General features: G+C 39.3%; 1 pseudogene across 1 annotated transcript; it reads right to left on the minus strand.

Annotated features, from left to right (window-relative positions):
• Positions 1-16,787: 16,787 nt before the first annotated feature.
• LOC309859115 (large ribosomal subunit protein eL32 pseudogene) lies at positions 16,788-17,252 on the minus strand (annotated as a pseudogene). The gene has a single exon. The product of its transcript is annotated as a large ribosomal subunit protein eL32 pseudogene (transcript).
• Positions 17,253-18,564: the final 1,312 nt, after the last annotated feature.

Raw genomic sequence — 18,564 nt, forward strand, 5'->3', positions numbered from 1 at the left:
TCAAGGATTAAAGTCTTTCCCTAGAACTTTAGCCCAATATAACCCCCCCCCATTCCCACTTTACCCAAGACTGTGGGTTACCTGCGTGGACTGATAAATATTATTTGTCCTGGATTCTTGAGGCTTGAGGCCAGTTTGTTCATTATTACAAGCTCTCTGACTGCCTATTTAGGTGGTTCCTAGAGCCCTCTGCCCGCTGGTTGAGGCTGACCCTCACATCTCAGCACCATTTCAGGGGCCAGCCCTCCCTTTCCCCAAACCACTGGCCTGCTTCACCTGGCTTATTGAATTATAGTCAGCTAGCTCTCCAACCCTCCCTCAAGTGACCCATGCTGTTTGCCAGGGGCAGGAAGCATTCTAAAAGTGAGATTTTCAGTTTTTAAACCAGAAAAGTCCAGGCCAATCAGGATGAGGTGGTCCCTCTCTTATTCATCCTGCACTTAGCCTGCAGCCAAGCCCTCCTGATTCTGAGGCCAGGACTGTGTTCAGCTCATGCTTGCTTTTCCTGCACATGCAGCTCAGGCAGTTGTGAATTTCATGCAGCTTTTAATCATCATCTCTTTCTCCTGCCTGTACTTCCCATACTGGTGGCAGTACCAGGCAAAGGTATAATTAATTAACCATAAAAGCAGGGTGAAGATAATCATAAACAGCTTTAAACCCAGCCTGGGGAAATCGGTTGTCAGCGGTTCAGAAAGATATGCAGCAGTGTGGGGACGGTGATAATATTTCCCCTAACACATTTCTAAAACACTGTTGTTGTTTTTTTTCTCCTCTGTCTTGTCCTTTATATTTTAGTTAAAAATAATGTATACGCTCCTGCATCCCTCATTATCGTTCCAATGCCTCCGGCGATCTGTACTCCAACTGCTCCATGGCAGCTAAACTTTGTTTACATATTTCAATTCTGAGATGAGTAAGCCTTGGGCAGATTTGTTCTCTTCCCTGATTTCCCAGCCCGATTTTCTGCTTCCATTTCTGGGGCTTCACGGAGCCTGACCCAGTGGTGGGCGAGGCAACACGCAGGTGCAGAAATACAGAAGATGAAAAGCTCGCTGTATTTTGTAACAGCTTGATGATATTTTCCTGAACTCAGAAATGGGCTTGACTAACAAGTTTGAAAGCACCCATTCTCATGCCTACCCACTTCCTCTCCCTGGTATCAACTCCCTGGACTGGACCTTTTTTTTAATTTTTTTTTATTTTAACAGGGAGCACCAGTAGGCAGAGAGGCAGGCAGAGAGAGAGGGGGAAGCAGGCTTTCTGCCGAAGCCGATGTGGGGCTCCATCCCAGGACCCCGGGACCATGACCTGAGCTGAAGGCAGCGACTTAACCCACTGAGGCACCCAGGTGCCCCCCTGGACTGGACCTTTTGAAGCAAATGGATTCCAAGGCATCCATAAAAGGGAAGTCCCATAATGAAGTATGTGTGAAAATGGTTGTAGCTTTGGCCAGCACACAGGAAGCAGATGTTTCCTGAAAGAACTGATGGCATCCTCGGCTTATCACAATCTGGCCACAATCTGTCTTTCCAGACGTAGTACCCCCCCCACACACAACCCCCACCCCTATACATGTTATGCTCAGCCACACGAAATGATTCTCCAAAACCCATGATACCTTTTTCATGCCTTGGTCTCTCCTGCACTTGTATTTTTATAAGCCAGAACACTTCTACACGGCACTTCTCTTTTCTTGTCTGTTAAAGGACTCCTGATCCTAAAGACATTTAGGATCCAACTCAAATGACCCTGGACTCCAGCAAGCCACTCTTTATTCATGCTTCTTGGCTTCCTCAGCATGTTGAACATGCCTGTATGTTGAACATGCCCGTATGAACGGGACCTTAACGTCTGGAACCTGTGCCAGTCTGGGCATGCCAGGGAGCCCCTAGAGACATGGTATGGCAAGAAATGGCAGGTATCCTGAGGCCCCCGAAGCCCTGTGTGAAAAGGGAATGATGGCTCCTTGGAGCTGCTCGCTTATCCAACGTCTAAGACTTCTTGAAAGTCGAACATCATTTCCCCCTCTCTAACCTTATAGTTGACTGTAGTAGTTTATATTTTTGCCTTTCCAACACCCTTTCTCAAGACTCTTCTTCCAATACCAGGTAGACCCTGCACTTGACTACAGTGATGGGCGTGTCCCAGAAGCCTTGCCCGTCAGAGAACTCCTTCACTCTGTAAGCAGCCGTTGGCCGGGACAATTGCCACATGACCCAAGTAGTCAATCAGAATTCTTCCCTGGGATTCATATGAACAGTGGGAAGAGCCACTGAGGAGGCTGGTTCAAGGTGTGAAAAAAGAGGTTGGAGGTTCAAGCCAATCAAAGGCCTGTTGCCTTGCTAACAGTGGGAGGCTGGGCAAACTGACAAGACAGAACAAGTTCCTGGTCCCTGAAGTTCTTCCTTACCTTCTCCCTCTTGTGCCCCTGCTGACAGAACGTAACAGGAAGCCAGCTAGCAAGGGGGAGGTTTCGTTTACAGTTTCAGCTCACAGATCAGATCACAGAACAGAGCTGGGAAGGTTGATTTGGAGCTTAGAGGCAATACGTTATGCAAAGAACAGACAAATTTATACATGCATTTTGCCATTGGCCTATGGCTCTCTGCAGAAGTATGTAGGTATTCTGGGGCCTCTGGGCACACAGGTACAAAAAAAAAAAGAAAGGTCAATAAAGTGATCTGGGAACCAGCAGGTCATAAAAGATTATGTCAAAAAGACTAGAAATGTGAAACCACCCCAATATTCTATTCTCAATCCTTCTCCATCTTTCCAATTTCAAATAGATCAATGATCTCATTACTAGAGCAAATCATGGAACATCCATAAAGCAGGATAATTTTGGCAACATTTTCTGCTACCCTATTTAATCCCCAAACTGGAGAAACAACATTCCCATCTCTTATCATAATAGCCCTTTTTCCCACTGTAGTGTTTCTATGTCTGGTTCCCCAACCGGACTATTAATACTTCTATAGGGGTTTTCTGTCTCATTTATTTTTCTTATATTTGTCTCATTTATTTTTGTGCTGGCTTCATGCCCTAGATTTGCTAAACATTCACTCATTCATATTTACTCAGCAAACATTTACTGAACATACTTTATATGCCACATCCTGAACTACAAATCAGGCATATAACAAATCATAATTGCTGCCTACAGTATGCTTATAGTCTAAAAAAATAAAAATAAATACAAATAAAAATAAAAGAAGATTAAGATTAAGAGACAGTGTCTGTATTTACTCACATTGGGGATCCCACATCTACCCTTATGATACTTTTTTTAAATAATGAATGTACAGTTTTATATTAGTTCCAGTGAACAGCATATAGATGCAACAATTCTATACACTATTCAGTATTGACCACAACAAATAAAGTCATCATCTGTCACCATACAATGTTATTACACTATTATTTTTTTAATTTTTTATTTTTTATAAACATATATTTTTATCCCCAGGGGTACAGGTCTGTGAATCACCAGGTTTACACACTTCACAGCACTCACCAAAGCACATACCCTCCCCAATGTCCATAATCCCACACCCTTCTCCCAAACCCCCTCCCCCCAGCAACCCTCAGTTTGTTTTGTGAGATTAAGAGTCACTTATGGTTTGTCTCCCTCCCAATCCCATCTTGTTTCATTGATTCTTCTCCTACCCACTTAAGCCCCCATGTTGCAGCACCACTTCCTCATATCAGGGAGATCATATGATATTTGTCTTTGTCTGCTTGACTTATTTCGCTAAGCATGATACGATCTAGTTCCATCCATGTTGTCGCAAATGGCAAGATTTCATTTCTTTTGATGGCTGCATAGTATTCCATTGTGTATATATACCACATCTTCTTAATCCATTCATCTGTTGATGGACATCTAGGTTCTTTCCATAGTTTGGCTATTGTGGACATTGCTGCTATAAACATTCAGGTGCATGTGCCCCTTTGGATCACTATTATTAACCATATTCCTTATGCTGTACTTTTCATCTCTGTGACTTATCTTACAACTGGAAGTTTGTACCTCTTAATGCCCTTTATCTTTTCACCCATCCCCCCCCAACCCATCTCTCCTCTGGCACACACCAGGTCGCTCTCTGTATTTAAGCTCTGTTATTGGTTGGTTGGTTGATTGGTCTTGTTTCTTAGATTCCACGTATAAGTGAAATCATTTATGGTACTTCTTTTATACTGTACAGCTTCTCTGATCTTCAAGTAGATACTATTTTTGTCTCAGATTAGAGCACAAGTCCTTTCAGGTCAAGACCTGACTCCGGATAAGGCATTTAATTTCTCCAAGGCACAATTCCTTAATGTGTTAAATGGGAATATTAAAAAGGTCCTCATGATTTTAGGACAAGTAAGATAAGCCAGCATAGACTATCAATCACAAAGCCTAATACAAGCTAAACTATCAAAAATTATAATTTTCTTTTCTTCCACTTACCTTTATAATCCTCATAGAACTTAACACATTGCTAGCTCAGAAAGTATACCAGTATTTCAAATACTATCGGCCAAGCCCTAACTAGATGTTATTTTAATCTTATTAAATAGGTATTGTTATCTCCATCTTACAGGTGAGAATATTGAGGCTCAAAGATGTTAAAAATGGTAAGTAACTTACTCAAGTGATAAGAGCCAATATTCGAATCAAGCCTAACTCCAAATCCTGGCCTTGCTCTTCTGGAAAGTACACTGCTTCCTTTGTTGATTTAGTTTTTGGCTTATGATTTAATTATTAACTATGTCAGAATAAATGTAGTTTGAGACAATGGAAGTGATATCTTTAATCTATTCACCTATTTTTTTAAGATTTTATCTATTTGACAGAGAGATCACAAGTAGGCAGAGAGGCAGGCAGATAGAGATGGGGAAGCTGAGCAATGAACCCAATGTGGGGCTGGATCCCAGATCATGACCCAGATCATGAACTGAGATCATGACCTGAGCCGAAGGCAGAGGCTCAACCCCCTGAGCCACCCAGGTGCCCCTATTGACCTATTTTTTTTTTTAATCTGTCTCTGAATATTCCTCATTTCAAAGAAGCTGTATGTATGTAAGATGTGCTATCAATTAAATATGTTTACAAAAATACAATATGGGTTTTAAGTGTCACTTGTATTTCAGAAATTCAAGATGAAAGGAGAAAAGGAGATAGGTTAAAATTATTTAAATATCTCAGGCCTACAAGAGACTTATTTTAGACCTAAGAGCACCTGCAGACTGAAAGTGAGGGGAGAGAGAAACGTTTAACACACAAATGGATGTCAAAGGAAAGCCAGAGTAGCAATGCTTATATTGGACAAACTAGACTTTTTTGTTTCTTTTGCTCAGCATGGAGCCCAGCATGGGGCTTGAATTCACAACTGTGAGATCATGACCTTAGCCAAGATCAAGAGTTGGACATTTAACTGACTGAACCACCCAGGCGCCCCTAGACATTTTTGTCCTTGTATTACTTTTATCCTGTTTTGATATAAGAGTAATACTGACCTCATAGGATGATTTTGAATGTGTTCCCTCTGTTCCATTATTTGTAAGATTTTGATAAGATTCTTGTTAATTGTTTTGTTAAATGTTGGTAGTCTTCACCAGTGAAAACCATATCGTCTTGTGCTGAGAGTTTTCATTCCTAATTGAACTCTCATTCTTGTTATTGGTATAAGAAAATGTCCTATTTCTTGGATTCAAGACTCATGATTCAATCTTGGTAGTTTGTGCATTTTTAGTAATTTTCTGTGACTTTTTTCTAAGTATCTGATTTGTTACTATGTAAATGTTTATAGTAATCTGTTATCACACTATGTATTTCTGTGGTTATCTGTCGTGTTGTATTCTCTTTCATCTCTCATTTTGGTTTTCAAGTCTTCTCTCTTCTTCTTAGTTAAGGTAGTTAAAGAATTGCCAATTTTGTTTATTTGGGGGGGGGATCTCATCATTACTTTCAATGTTACATTATTGTTTATTCTGGGCTCTACTTAATTTGTTTCTGATTTTTACTTATCCTTCTTCTACTAAATTTCAGCTGTTTTTTTCTTTTCCTAGTTTCTTGTGGTATAATGTTGCTGTTTACGTGAATATTTTTTTTCTTAATCCAAGCATCAATAGCAACAATTTCACTGGAACATCTGCTTTTGCTGCATCCCATAGGGTTCAGAATATTGCATTTTCTTTTTCTTTTGTTTTGAGAAATATTTTGATTTGCCATTTGATTTCTAATTAAGCCCATTGCTTGTGCAGTAGTGTGTTGTTTAATATTTACATATTTAATATTTACATTGTTAAAAGAGAGAATTGGAAAACTGTGATATTGTGATCACAAAGCAAGAATTATGTTCTTAAAAATGAAAGCTTAAGTATAAAACACCTGAAGTTTAAAAGATAGTTTCACGATAACAGATTGGGAGAATCCTCTTGCCCTTAAAAATTCAAACAAAAAATTAAGGAAGAGGGAGGGAATGGAAGCAGACTAATTGTTTTAACTTTCATAAGTGGAAGACATAAATAATGTTTCATTTCTAAAGTTGATAAATTTAGAAATACAAGTGAAAACATTTTGTTTACAAATAATTTTACTTAGTTTGCTCTGAGTACAAATCTGATATATTTTCTTCCAAATTGATGATCAGTAGAGAGGAAATTAAAAAAAAGAAAACAATCAATGACACAAAGTTAAACAAAAGAAACTATGGAAAAGTAAAGGATAATCTATAAAAGAGAGATTACAAAAATCCAAACATGTATTTTATAATAAAATAATTTAAAACATTTAAATCCTTCTCTTAAAGAAAAAGACTCACAGATTGGATCAGAAAGTTGTATCCAGCCAAATGTTTTCTATCAAAGATACATCCAAAATTTTAAAAGATTTGGTCATTGACATTAATGATATGCTAACCAAGAGAAAACAGGGATTGTGATGTTATATAGCATTAAAATCAATTAAAAAAATAAATTAGGGAAAAAATAAAATATTTTGATATAAATAGAGATAATGATTGACAGGCACCTAACGGAGATGGCTCTTTACTGATGTGTTAATGCCCTAAGTTCTCAAGACAATCCTGAGGAAAAGTATCTCTGTCCCCACTTACTGTGGAGAAAATAGAGTAACTGAGTTATTTCTGCAAGTCCCACAACTAGTGAGAAATGGCCCCACCAGGCGTATCAATGCCATCTGCCTTATATCTTAAGCAGAGTCCGTGCCTGTTTGTGCAGAGTGATTTGTGATTCTAAAGTCATGGTCAGTCTCTCAAAAACATCTTCTCACCTGTCATTAGATGAAATCAACTACAAGACAATTCCCGAGACCTTGTGATTTAGTGCACTGACTTAACTGGATGTAAAGTCCCCAGGGAGGTGTCCAACCAGAGCAATGGAAGGAGCATCCTGAGTCTAAGCCTTCCTCTCTGGGCTTCCTGCCACTCTGCCCAGACAATGGGTTATCCCTGCAGCGAGTGTCCAAAATCTCAGGAGTTAAGGTAAGGTCAGCTTCGGAAGGCCAGAGATATCAGTTCCCTCAGCCTCACAGATAAGAAACTTGGAGCTATATAAGAAAGAAATTAAAGTCACAGACTATTTGGCACCTGGGAACCAAAAAGATCAAAGTCCTTGGATACCAAGAAATTGATAATATCAGGGGGCTTGTGCTAATAAAAGGGTTCAACACAGAACAAGGACCTTTGAGAGTGAGGGGTGTACCACGTGCCCCATTACTACTGAGACTTTCTGATGATATCATCTGTACTATAAATGTCTATGCGCCCCTGAGCAGGGAGCTGCACTGTGACGGACAGGACAGACTTGTCCAGAAATAAAGGTTTTTTTAAGATTTTATTCATTCATTCATTCACCCATCCATTCATTCATTCATTCATTCATTCTGTCTCTTTTGACAGAGAGAGAGTGAACACAAGCGGGGGAGAGGGAGAGAGGGAGAAGCAGGCTTCCTGTAGAGCAGGGATCCTGATGTGGGGCTCTATCCCAGGACCCTGGAATCATGACCTGAGCTGAAGGCAGAGGCTTAATGACCAAGCCACCCAGGCACGCTTCGAAATAAGGTTTTTAAACAAGAATATTTGATTCCACTTTGCTCAGTCATCGTAGACATTAACTAGAAAGTCTCGTGTCAGCCAGCTCCAAACTCAGCTGCCTACCAGTCACATGGGTCTGTTTTTAACTGGCTACCTGGACTAAAACTGTCCTCCAGGTGCTTGTCAGCCAATTTAATCTGAATCTTTTTGCTGCCTTGTATTTATCAGAGCTCTGCTGAGGTATACGGTGAAGAACGGCCTGATGGACATGCCATCGCTACATTCCACTGAAAAGGCTGAAATGGGCTCCCAGATTAGGGCCAGTCATTTTAAGCCTAATACCAGACCACAGCCCATCAGTTCCTTAGGGAATTATTTTTACTACCCTTGCACTTTTATTGAGTAGTGCCTTGGTGGGAGACCATTAAACTGGATTAAGGTCAACTGTAAGAAGCAAGTTACAGTACTCATCGTAGACTTTACTGAGAGGATGCAAGGTGTTGTTCAGCCCATCATTACATCGTATATTGTGTTCTTCTCAAGGATCCGGGGAGAAAGTCTTGTCTCTTCCCAGCAATGAGAATAGAACTAGTTTATTTATACCTTATAAGTACTGTGAACTATGTAACAGGCAGGGTTTTAAAAATCTTCTTTGGGTTGCCAACTCTCATAAAATAATTTTTGGAACATAAGTATTTATAATATGCACATTTAGTCTCATCCTAGCTATTCTTAGTTCTCTTGCCTTGTTTCTCTTTATTCTTTTACTCCTAATTTTAACCTATTCCATCTTGCCCTGTATTATTCAAGTTACCTTAAATCCCTTTTGCAACAACAAAATTGAAGTTCCTAAACAGACTTGTATTGTGCTGATGGTAATATTCAAACAGGATGGTAATATCCAAACATCCCTTTATCTTTAAAGTGTCGTTCTTTTATTTTTTTTTCTTAATTGAATTTTAATTATGTAACTTTAAAAATGACATAAGTAAAATACATAAATAGCACAATTTTTTGTACTTAGCCTTATTTGCAACACCTACAACAACATAGTATATGGCTTAGATTATCACTCTTGCAGAATAGCAGACTCAATCAAACATCATGTCGTTCTTTTATTTTTTAAAAAAAGATTTTATTTATTTATTTGACAGAGAGAGATCACAAGTAAGCAGAGAAGCAGGCAGAGAGAGAGGAGGAAGCAGGCTCCCTGCTGAGCAGAGAGCCCGATGCGGGGCTCGATCCCAGGACCCTGGGATCATGACCTGAGCTGAAGACAGGCTTTAACCCACTGAGCCACCCAGGCGCCCCTAAAGTGTCGTTCTTTTGTAAAATTCTACTATTTATGTGAAAATGATTCATTAGACAGGACTAAGTGAGTAGCATCTGAAACTGACCGAGATATGACATTCTTATCCAGCATCACACAGCCTGTAAGCACTGAGTTAGACACCCTTGGGCAACTCAGGTTTCTAGAGATAAGGGTCTTGTTTATCCCAGGGAGAAGCAGGTATGCTGTCCCTGAGACGAAGGGAAATAACTGTAGCAAACATTGTCAACTCTTGCCCTTTGATTCCTTCTGATCCCACTTATCAGTTCTGTGCATGAACACACCACTGTCTGTGTGCTTTGCTTCCACTGACCAGCATCTACAATCTTCTTCTGAATGTTGCCTATGAACTACTAGAACCTCTTGAGTTGTATACACAGAAAACTGGAGGTGCCTTAAAGTCTCTTCTTCACCCAGCCCATGCACTGCACAATCTATAGCCAATGACTGACTTTGTGGGATATAGCTCCCTGGCCTTGAGGCTGGAGAAATTTTTGTGTGCGATCTGTGCTGCAGAGCAATGGTAGGATTTGGCTGAGTGTGGTACTTTGGATACAAAGCTGAGACTCATTCCCATACATCGATCAGACTATTTCCTACAACCTACAGTTGATAGAGAAGTAGTCAAACTTGTTAAAGATGAAGACTCTGGTATAATATTTCACTGAGAAGGCAAGGAGTGTACAATACAACTCATGGTGGTTTAAATAATATTGACAAGTATTATAACATAAGGAGACGGGAGGTCAGCATTCTCAAGGCTGGTTCAACAGTCTGACAATCTCATTAGGAATCCAGAATCTTTCTGTCTTTCTGCTTTAGGTTCGTAAAGTCTCTTGTCATGACTGCAAGATAGCATTACAACTTCCAAGGTCAAGAGATGAAATAGAGCGTGCGCGCGCACACACACACACACACACACAGGAGGGGCATCTCTTTGTGGCTGTCACTGTTTTTGTATCTCATACAAGAAAAGAATTCTCATAAATTCTCTCATAAGCCTCTGCCTTATGTTACCTGTCCACCTCTCGTTACAAAAACATTTAGGAAAGTAAATATCTGACAAGAGAAGTGAGACAACTATGATTTGTTTAGCAACAGTGATTTATCTCATAGGACTGGGGACATGGCTTATAAATCAGGGTTTTAGAAACTTAGAAAGAGGTCTACAGCAGTCGGCAGGGGAAAAAATGGTGTTTGTTATAGGGTGAGAAATGAATCAGAAAATGCAGCTTTCTGTCCACTGAGATTATTTAAGTGGTCAAGAATTTGGAGAAGGCCCCAAAACAGTGATATTTGACACCTGTCTCACTCATTCCTTGACAATATGGTGGGGGGGGGGTGAGAATGAAGACAGGTGGTAAGAGAAGAGGAGAATCCCTGTTTTCATCCCAGTGCTGCTACCAGCCCCAATAACACACACCCTGAATGGACAAAGTTCAGCCCCAGTGAAGCCAGTGCATTAAATGAATGCAATATTTTTAGTAAGAGCAGTGGCCAAGTACAATGGCCAATCGATTTTTTTTTTTTTTTTCAAATGACAGCCCTAGTCCCTAGAAACTCATCTCTCTTTGCTGCCATCTGGTATCATCTACCATGAACCTGACCCTGGCACAGAAGAAGACAAACCCATCTTTCATTTGAGAAAAGATATAGAAAGGGAGAGAGATGGAGAGTTCAGCAAATCTAGTTCTGGAAAACCGACAAATGTGGAGAATTTGGTGCACAAAACGTGACACACTGAGATTCTGAACAGTGATAAATGTTCAGGCTTCCAATGTTAAGTGAGCAGGCCTCGCCACCCTTCCCGAAATAGGAACTTTCATATGGCAACATTCTCCTTTTTTAAATTTATTTTTATTAACATCTAATCTATTAGTTGTCACAGGGGTACAGGTCTGTGAATCATCGGGCTTACACATTTCACAGCACTCACCATAACCCATACCCTCCCCAATGTCCATAACCCAGCTACCCTATCCCTACTCCCCTATCCCCAGCAACCCTCAGTTTGTTTCATGAGATTAAGAGTTTCTTATGGTTTGTCTCCCTCCAGATCCTACCTTTTTCATTTTTTCCCTCCCTACACCCCCACGACTCCCTGCTCTGCCTCTCAAATTTCTCATATCAGAGAGATCTCATACAGCAACATTCTTATCAAATGGCAGAGGCACATCTCAAACCATAAAAATGGTTCATTTTTCACCTTAAGGCCTTTACAATTTGTATAGATTAACATAGATGGCAGTAATAATAGGAGATATGTATTAAGCACCATCTGTATGCTCAGTTTTGTTTTAAGCCCTTAGCTACATTAATTCATTTAATACTTATAAAAATAACCTTACAGAAATGATGCTGTTATCTCCATAGTACACAGAAGGAAACAGAAGCACAGAAATTTCACATAACTAGTAACTGACAGAGGTGGGATTCAAACTCAGGCAGAACCTGTCAGTGGCCTTTTATTTTCTAGAAACTGTTCAGAGATCGATGTTCCCTGCAAACTCCTCTGGGAAGCACAGGTGTTAGAGATTATGCTGAGTGAAGTAAGTCAAGCAGAGAGAGTCAATTATCATATGGTTTCACTTATTTGTGGAGCATAACAAATAGCATGGAGGACAAGGGGAGTTAGAGAGGAGAAGGGAGTTGGGGGAAATTGGAAGGGGAGGTGAACCATGAGAGACTATGGACTCTGAAAAACAATCTGAGGGTTTTGAAGTGGGGGGTGGGAGGTTGGGGTACCAGGTGATGGGTATTATAGAGAGCACAGATTGCATGGAGCACTGGGTGTGGTGAAAAAATAATAAATACCGTTATGCTGAAAATAAATTAAAAAATAATAATAAAGGCTAAATTAAGAAAAAAAAAAAAAAAGACAATCCATGACTCACTCAGGAATAGCCCCCCCTTGAGGAAGCAGTTATAAATGCTCAGTGTTTTCTCAGTCCATTCTAGTCTTGATATGATTTCAAGAAGATCCTAACAATAAATAAAATAATAGCAAATGATAACATGAATATCTGTGTCTAAACTATTTTCAGTGTGCCAGGAATTATTGTGAATGGTTTCCATATGGTACTTTACATATATACCTTATTCAAAACTTGATGATGTAGGAACTATATTATTCCCGTTTTACAAATGAATAGACCAAGAAACAAAGAGGTTACATAATTTGACCAAGGTCTTAAATAATAAGTGGAACCAATATTTTAATTCATCCAGATTGACTTACTTTAAATTAAAATCAGATTTTTAAAACCCACATAATTACCTGGAGAGTTTTACTTCAAGCCTTTAGAGAGTGAAAGGATTAACTAGGTATGACTAAATACATACTGGGATTATAATATTCTATATTTTATGAAAGTGCTCAGTTTACATAAAAACACATACAAGACAAATTATTAATACTATGGAATGTTGGTCTAACATTAGTTTTTAATCCCACCATGTGTGTAACAAATGAATTCTTAGACGAGGGATAGGTATAGGGCAACCCTTCTCTGTTTGTCTTTTTCTGAGTGAGCGATTTTGTTTTATAGCCATTATTTTAGTTCATGTTTTATATGTTTGGACCTGAGTACACAGAATTAAGCTCACTGTACTCTAAAGTTCATGGCATGTCATTATCACCACTGTCCCTACCAGGGTTCGCTTTACTTTGTTTCATTTTACTATTATTTTCGCTAACCTGCCACCCCCAATTCCACTCTCTATCCCTCATAAAATTCACTCTAGTGTATAATGTCTTTTTGTCTGGTTATTTGTTTGGTTTTAGAAGAAGGTGTATCTTTGGCTAATGTTGCTGTTTACCTGGCAAATGGGCCATCTCCCTTTTGTGAGACCTGTGGCTCTTGGCTCCGTGCCTCCCTTCGCTTCACAACACCACAGTATCTGACTACTGAGAACTTTCTGGTCTGAGTCACTCTCATTTTTGTTGAAAAGGATGAGTGGTATTTATTTTCTTTGTACTGTTTTGTTTGTGTTGGTGCATATGTGGAGTTAGACATGAAAACCTCTCTCCCATTTCACTAGGTAACAGGTTCTATTATATGTACAGATAACACTACTAAATGTTCCTCTTGTCTACGTCTACTCACAACCTACATTTTTAACTGTTTTATGCCATTTCCTGGTAGTTTATATACTTCCTGCTTTTCTTTGTTTTCTGAAACAAACCTTACCTACAGTTTCCTAAACTGACTATGTTCTCTTCCACCATAAGCCTCCAAATTACTGTACCATCACACCCCATTCCCCATTCACACATATTAACTCTGCCTTTAATTCATTCTGGTCTATAGAATAAGTGAATTTGCAGGTGAATGAACAAACAAACGAATGAATGAGTGAATAAATGAATGACAAGGAGATTGGCAGAAGGAGAGTGCGCACTACCAAGCCAGGTGACCCCTGCAGAGGTCATTGGCAAACAACTCTGTCTGCCTTATATTTTGCTGCCCAACCTAACAGTATGACTGGCAGAAGGACCTAGTGACACCTGTGAACTGTTACCCAAACATCTACCTTTAAGGGTGTGCCTGCAAAATCCACCAGGTTACTAAGAAACAGCTTCAAATCCAGGATGGATTTTTCAAGCATAGTGCAGAACTGCAATTGTGAACAACAGTGCAGTCGAGGTTAATGACACATTTCAAAACTGGAAAGATATTGCCGCTCCTTGAGATCTGGTGTCTGATATCTGGAAACAACACAGTGTTCATAGGACAACACCTAATTGGTTGACAATTTGATGTTTAATGGTGCAGCTCATCCTGCTGTTAATTCTCTCTTTTGCAATCCCTATTCTAATGAGGTTAGCACTAAATCAGTATGCTGGCTTCCAAATCTCCTGAGAATCAACCAGTTGTCTTCATCATTAAGACTTTCCACAAGGTAATGAGGAAATTTTCTCTGAACATTTGATTGAGATACAAATAAAATGACTGGGACAAATCAGCATTCACTGGAAATGGGCCCTCAGAGGGTTTGAGCAGTTCATGGTCCTCACGCACCTCTCCTATGCCTAACAGTGGCCTTGCTGAGAACTTGGCACTCTGTCCTCTGTAATGCTGGAGCAGCCCAAACCTGGACAGAGGACCTCGCACAAACTCTGTACCCTACAGGTAGTTCCTGCTGGCGTGACTTAATCCGTAACAGATTAGGGGAACCCATGTTTAAAGACATTGTCAAGAAGAGTGGAGATCTTGGTGGAAAGAAACTAAGGAATCTGGTAGCTCTCTGATACAGGAAAAATGGCAGAGCAGTCTGAAGTTTAGTAGTGAGAATGGGGGAAAGAGTAAACAAGAAGATCCTTGCTGGGATCACAGCCTTTTGGAGCCCAAATGCCTGTGCACATGCACTAGGCTATACCTACACAGAAGTAGTCAGAGCATTCTACAAGCCACACACAGACTCATTAACACAGCAGAGACATCTCCTGGCATAATCCCTGACCAAAAAAAAATTTCACTGACCAAACCCTGACAGTAGGCTACTCTGACCCAGAGGAGACTCCTAGGAAGCAAGGCTTAAAACTAAAATCACATTTTTCTCTGGAAGTCTTAAAGATTATGTGCATACCCAAGGCTGCACCCTCTCAGGAGCTGTCAGAAAGGGGATTTCCAAGTTCCTGATTTGTGAATATGGGGCAGAATACATAAATGCCCTGAGCTGGGAGAGCAGCCTTCAAGCCACATGTGAATCCCATAGTACAGGGAAAAATATAACTGGCCAACAGAGCTTAAGCATAATGTTTGACACAGGCAAACTCCAAGTAGCCAGGTTAAAAGCTAAAGTGAAGGGGAAGAAATCTGAATATGGATATCAGAGGCAGCAAACTGCAGGAGAAATAACCTTGGCAAAATTAATTCAGCCAGGTGGTAAAACAGATAAACAAAGGACCAGTTAACACAACAAAATGGCCGTTAGTATCTAGAGTTCTTATAATGTAATATCTACAAGGTAGAGTTTTCAAGCAAAGATTACAAAATGTGAAAAGGAAAAGAAAATGTGACATATCCATGTGAAAAAAAAAAATATATCAGACAATTGAAACTACCCTTGAAGGGACCAAATGAGATTTACTTCACACTGAGTAGGATGTCTATAATCAGAAAACCAGGGGGGAAAAAAAACCAAAGGAGCTGGAGTAGATATAGAGAAATTGGAACCCTTATTACTTTGCTGATGAGAATGTAAAATGATTCATCTGTTTAGTGCTTCCTTAACAAGTTAAACATAGAATTATCCTATAACCCAGCAATTCCACCCCAAAGTCAATACACTAGGGAACTGAAAACAGGTATTCAAGAGGTTGTTTGTGTACAGATATTCATCAGAGCAATATTCACAATAAGTATTGTTACACACTACAATTTGTGTGGGTAAACCTCGGAAACATTCTGCTAACTGAAAGAAGCCAGACACGGGAGAGCACGTATGTTTTAATTTTATTTAAATGAAGTATCTGGAATAATTAAATTCTTACAATACAGAGAGCATATTAGTAATGGTGGGGATAGGATAGAATGGGGAGGGATTGCATAATGGGCTCAGGAAACCCTGTGACTGTGACAAAAATATATTGGAAGGAGACATTGGTGATGGTTGCACAGACTTGAGAATGCATTGTGCCGCTAAATCATACACTTTAGAAATAGTTAATTTTAGGTGATGGAAATTTTACCACAATAGAAAAAGGAACAATGTAATGATATATGTTATAACATAGATGAACCTGGAAAAGATCAATGATACATTTGGGTCGTGCTTATAAAAAGTCAAGAATTTAACCTAAATTGAGAATGGCGATGTATGAGGTTCGAGGGGAAGGGAAGGGAGAGAACGCAAGAAATAGAACTTTTCTCTCTTCTCCTTTATCCTGAATGGTTTTTGTTATGCCATTTATTACCATCTAATGTTTTGTACATTCCTCATATATTTTTGACAAGCTTTGCTTTTTAGAGTTGTCTTGGGTTCACAGAAAAATTGAACAGAAAATACAGAGTTTTCCTAAATCACTTACAAGCATAGCCTGTCATACTATGAACATCCCACAACAGAGTGGTACATGCATTGTAATAGATGAACCTACAATGACACATTATTAACCAAAGTGCATGCTTTACACTTCACTCTTGGTGTTTTACATTCTATGAGATTTATAAATGTACAATAACATGTATCCACCATCGTAATATCATACAGAAAACCTTTATTGCTCCCAAATCCTCTGTGCTTCACCTATTCATGCCTCCTCTCCAATACCTCCTAGCAAGCACTAATGTTTTTATTGTCTCTGTAGTTTTCCCTTTTTCAGAATGCCATTTAGTTGGAATCATACAGTCTGTACCTTCTCAGATTATTTTTTCACCTAGTGCAATGTATTTCAAGTGCTGAATGTCTTTTTTTTGTAGTTTTATGGTTTTATTAACACAAATATGATGTGCACAACAAGCTGTCTATTCATTTTCTTCGCTGCGCAGCCTGGAGTTGAGATTGGTGACTCTGATTGCCAGCTGGGCTGCTCTTTGCACAATAGCTTTGCGGTTCTTGGAGGAAACATTGTGAACAATCTCTGCATAGTAAGATTTGTTGCACATCAGCGGCACTTCAAGCTCCTTGAAGTTGTGCACTAGGAACTTCCTGAAGCCACTGGGAAACATGTGCTTTGTCTTCTTATTGCTCCCGTAACCAATGTTGGGCATCAAGATCTGGCCCTTGAACCTTCTGCGCACCCTATTGTCAATACCTCTCGGCTTCCACCAGTTGTGCTTAATTTTGACATATCGGTCTGACTGGAGCTGGATGAACTTCTTGGTCCTCTTTTTAACAATCTTGGGCTTCACCAAAGGTCTGAGGGCAGGCATGATGCCCAGTAACAGATGGCTGTGCCGAGGAAGAGAGCTCTGAATGTCTTTTAATGGTATGATAGCTCAGTGCTTTTTAGCGCTGAATAGTGTCTCTTTGTCTGGATGCATCACAGTTTTTTTTTTATCCATTCACTTACCAGAGGGCATCTTGGTTGCTTCCAAGTTTGGGCAATTATAAATAAAATTGCTACAAACATTCATGTGCAGGTTTGTGTGGACATAAGTTTTCTAACTCCTTTGGGTAAGTACCAAGGAGCATTATTATGTTTAACTTTGTAAGAGAGTGCCAAACCATCTTCCAACATGACTGTACTATTTTGTGCTCCCACCAGCAGTAAAGGAGATAACCTGTTGCTCCACATTCTCACCAGCATTTGGGGTTTCCAATGTTTGGGATTTTAGCCATTCTAATAAATGTATAATGTCTCATTGTCTTAATTTGTAATTCTTTAATGATATAGGATTTCACATGCCTATTTGTTATTTATATAGCTTCTTTAGTAAGATATTTGTTCAATATTTTTTACCCATTTTTTTAAATTGGGTTTTTTTTTTTAAATATAATTTTTTTATTTTTTATAAACATATATTTTTATCCCCAGGGGTACAGGTCTGTGAATCACCAGGTTTACACACTTCACAGCACTCACCAAAACACATACCCTCCCCAATGTCCATAATACCACCCCCTTCTCCCAAACCCCCTCCCCCCAGCAACCCTCAGTTTGTTTTGTGAGATTAAGAGTCACTTATGGTTTGTCTCCCTCCCAATCCCATCTTCTTTCATTTATTCTTCTCGTACCCACTTAAGCCCCCATGTTGCATCACCACTTCCTCATATCAGGGAGATCATAAATTGGGTTTTTTGATTTCTTATTTTGAATTCTAGATTTGGAAAAATTTCATTCCTTATTACTATTATTTCTTCAAATATTTTTTCTGTGCCCCACTCCTACTTTACTTTAGGGACTCTATTTACATGTATATTAAGCTGTTTAAAGTCATTCTACAGCTCACTGATGTTTTGCTCATTTCTTCAGAATTTTTTCTCTCTGTTCATTTTGAATGAAGACATTACATGTCTTCAAGTTCACTAATGTTTTCTTCAGCAATGTATACTCTTCCAATCATCCTATCCAGTGTAATTTTTTTCACCTCAAACATTGCATTTTTAATCTCTAGAGCTTTAATTTGTTCTTTGTTTATATCTACCAAGTGTAAGGTAGTTTAGAAGAAAATCAATGGAAACCCAAAAGAGCAGACTTTAGGTTAAGCTCTTATAAAACTATTCCTAGTCTTTAGGGTCACA

Source organism: Mustela nivalis, assembly GCF_964662115.1.
Source record: "Mustela nivalis genome assembly, chromosome: 2".
NCBI lineage: Eukaryota > Metazoa > Chordata > Mammalia > Carnivora > Mustelidae > Mustela > Mustela nivalis.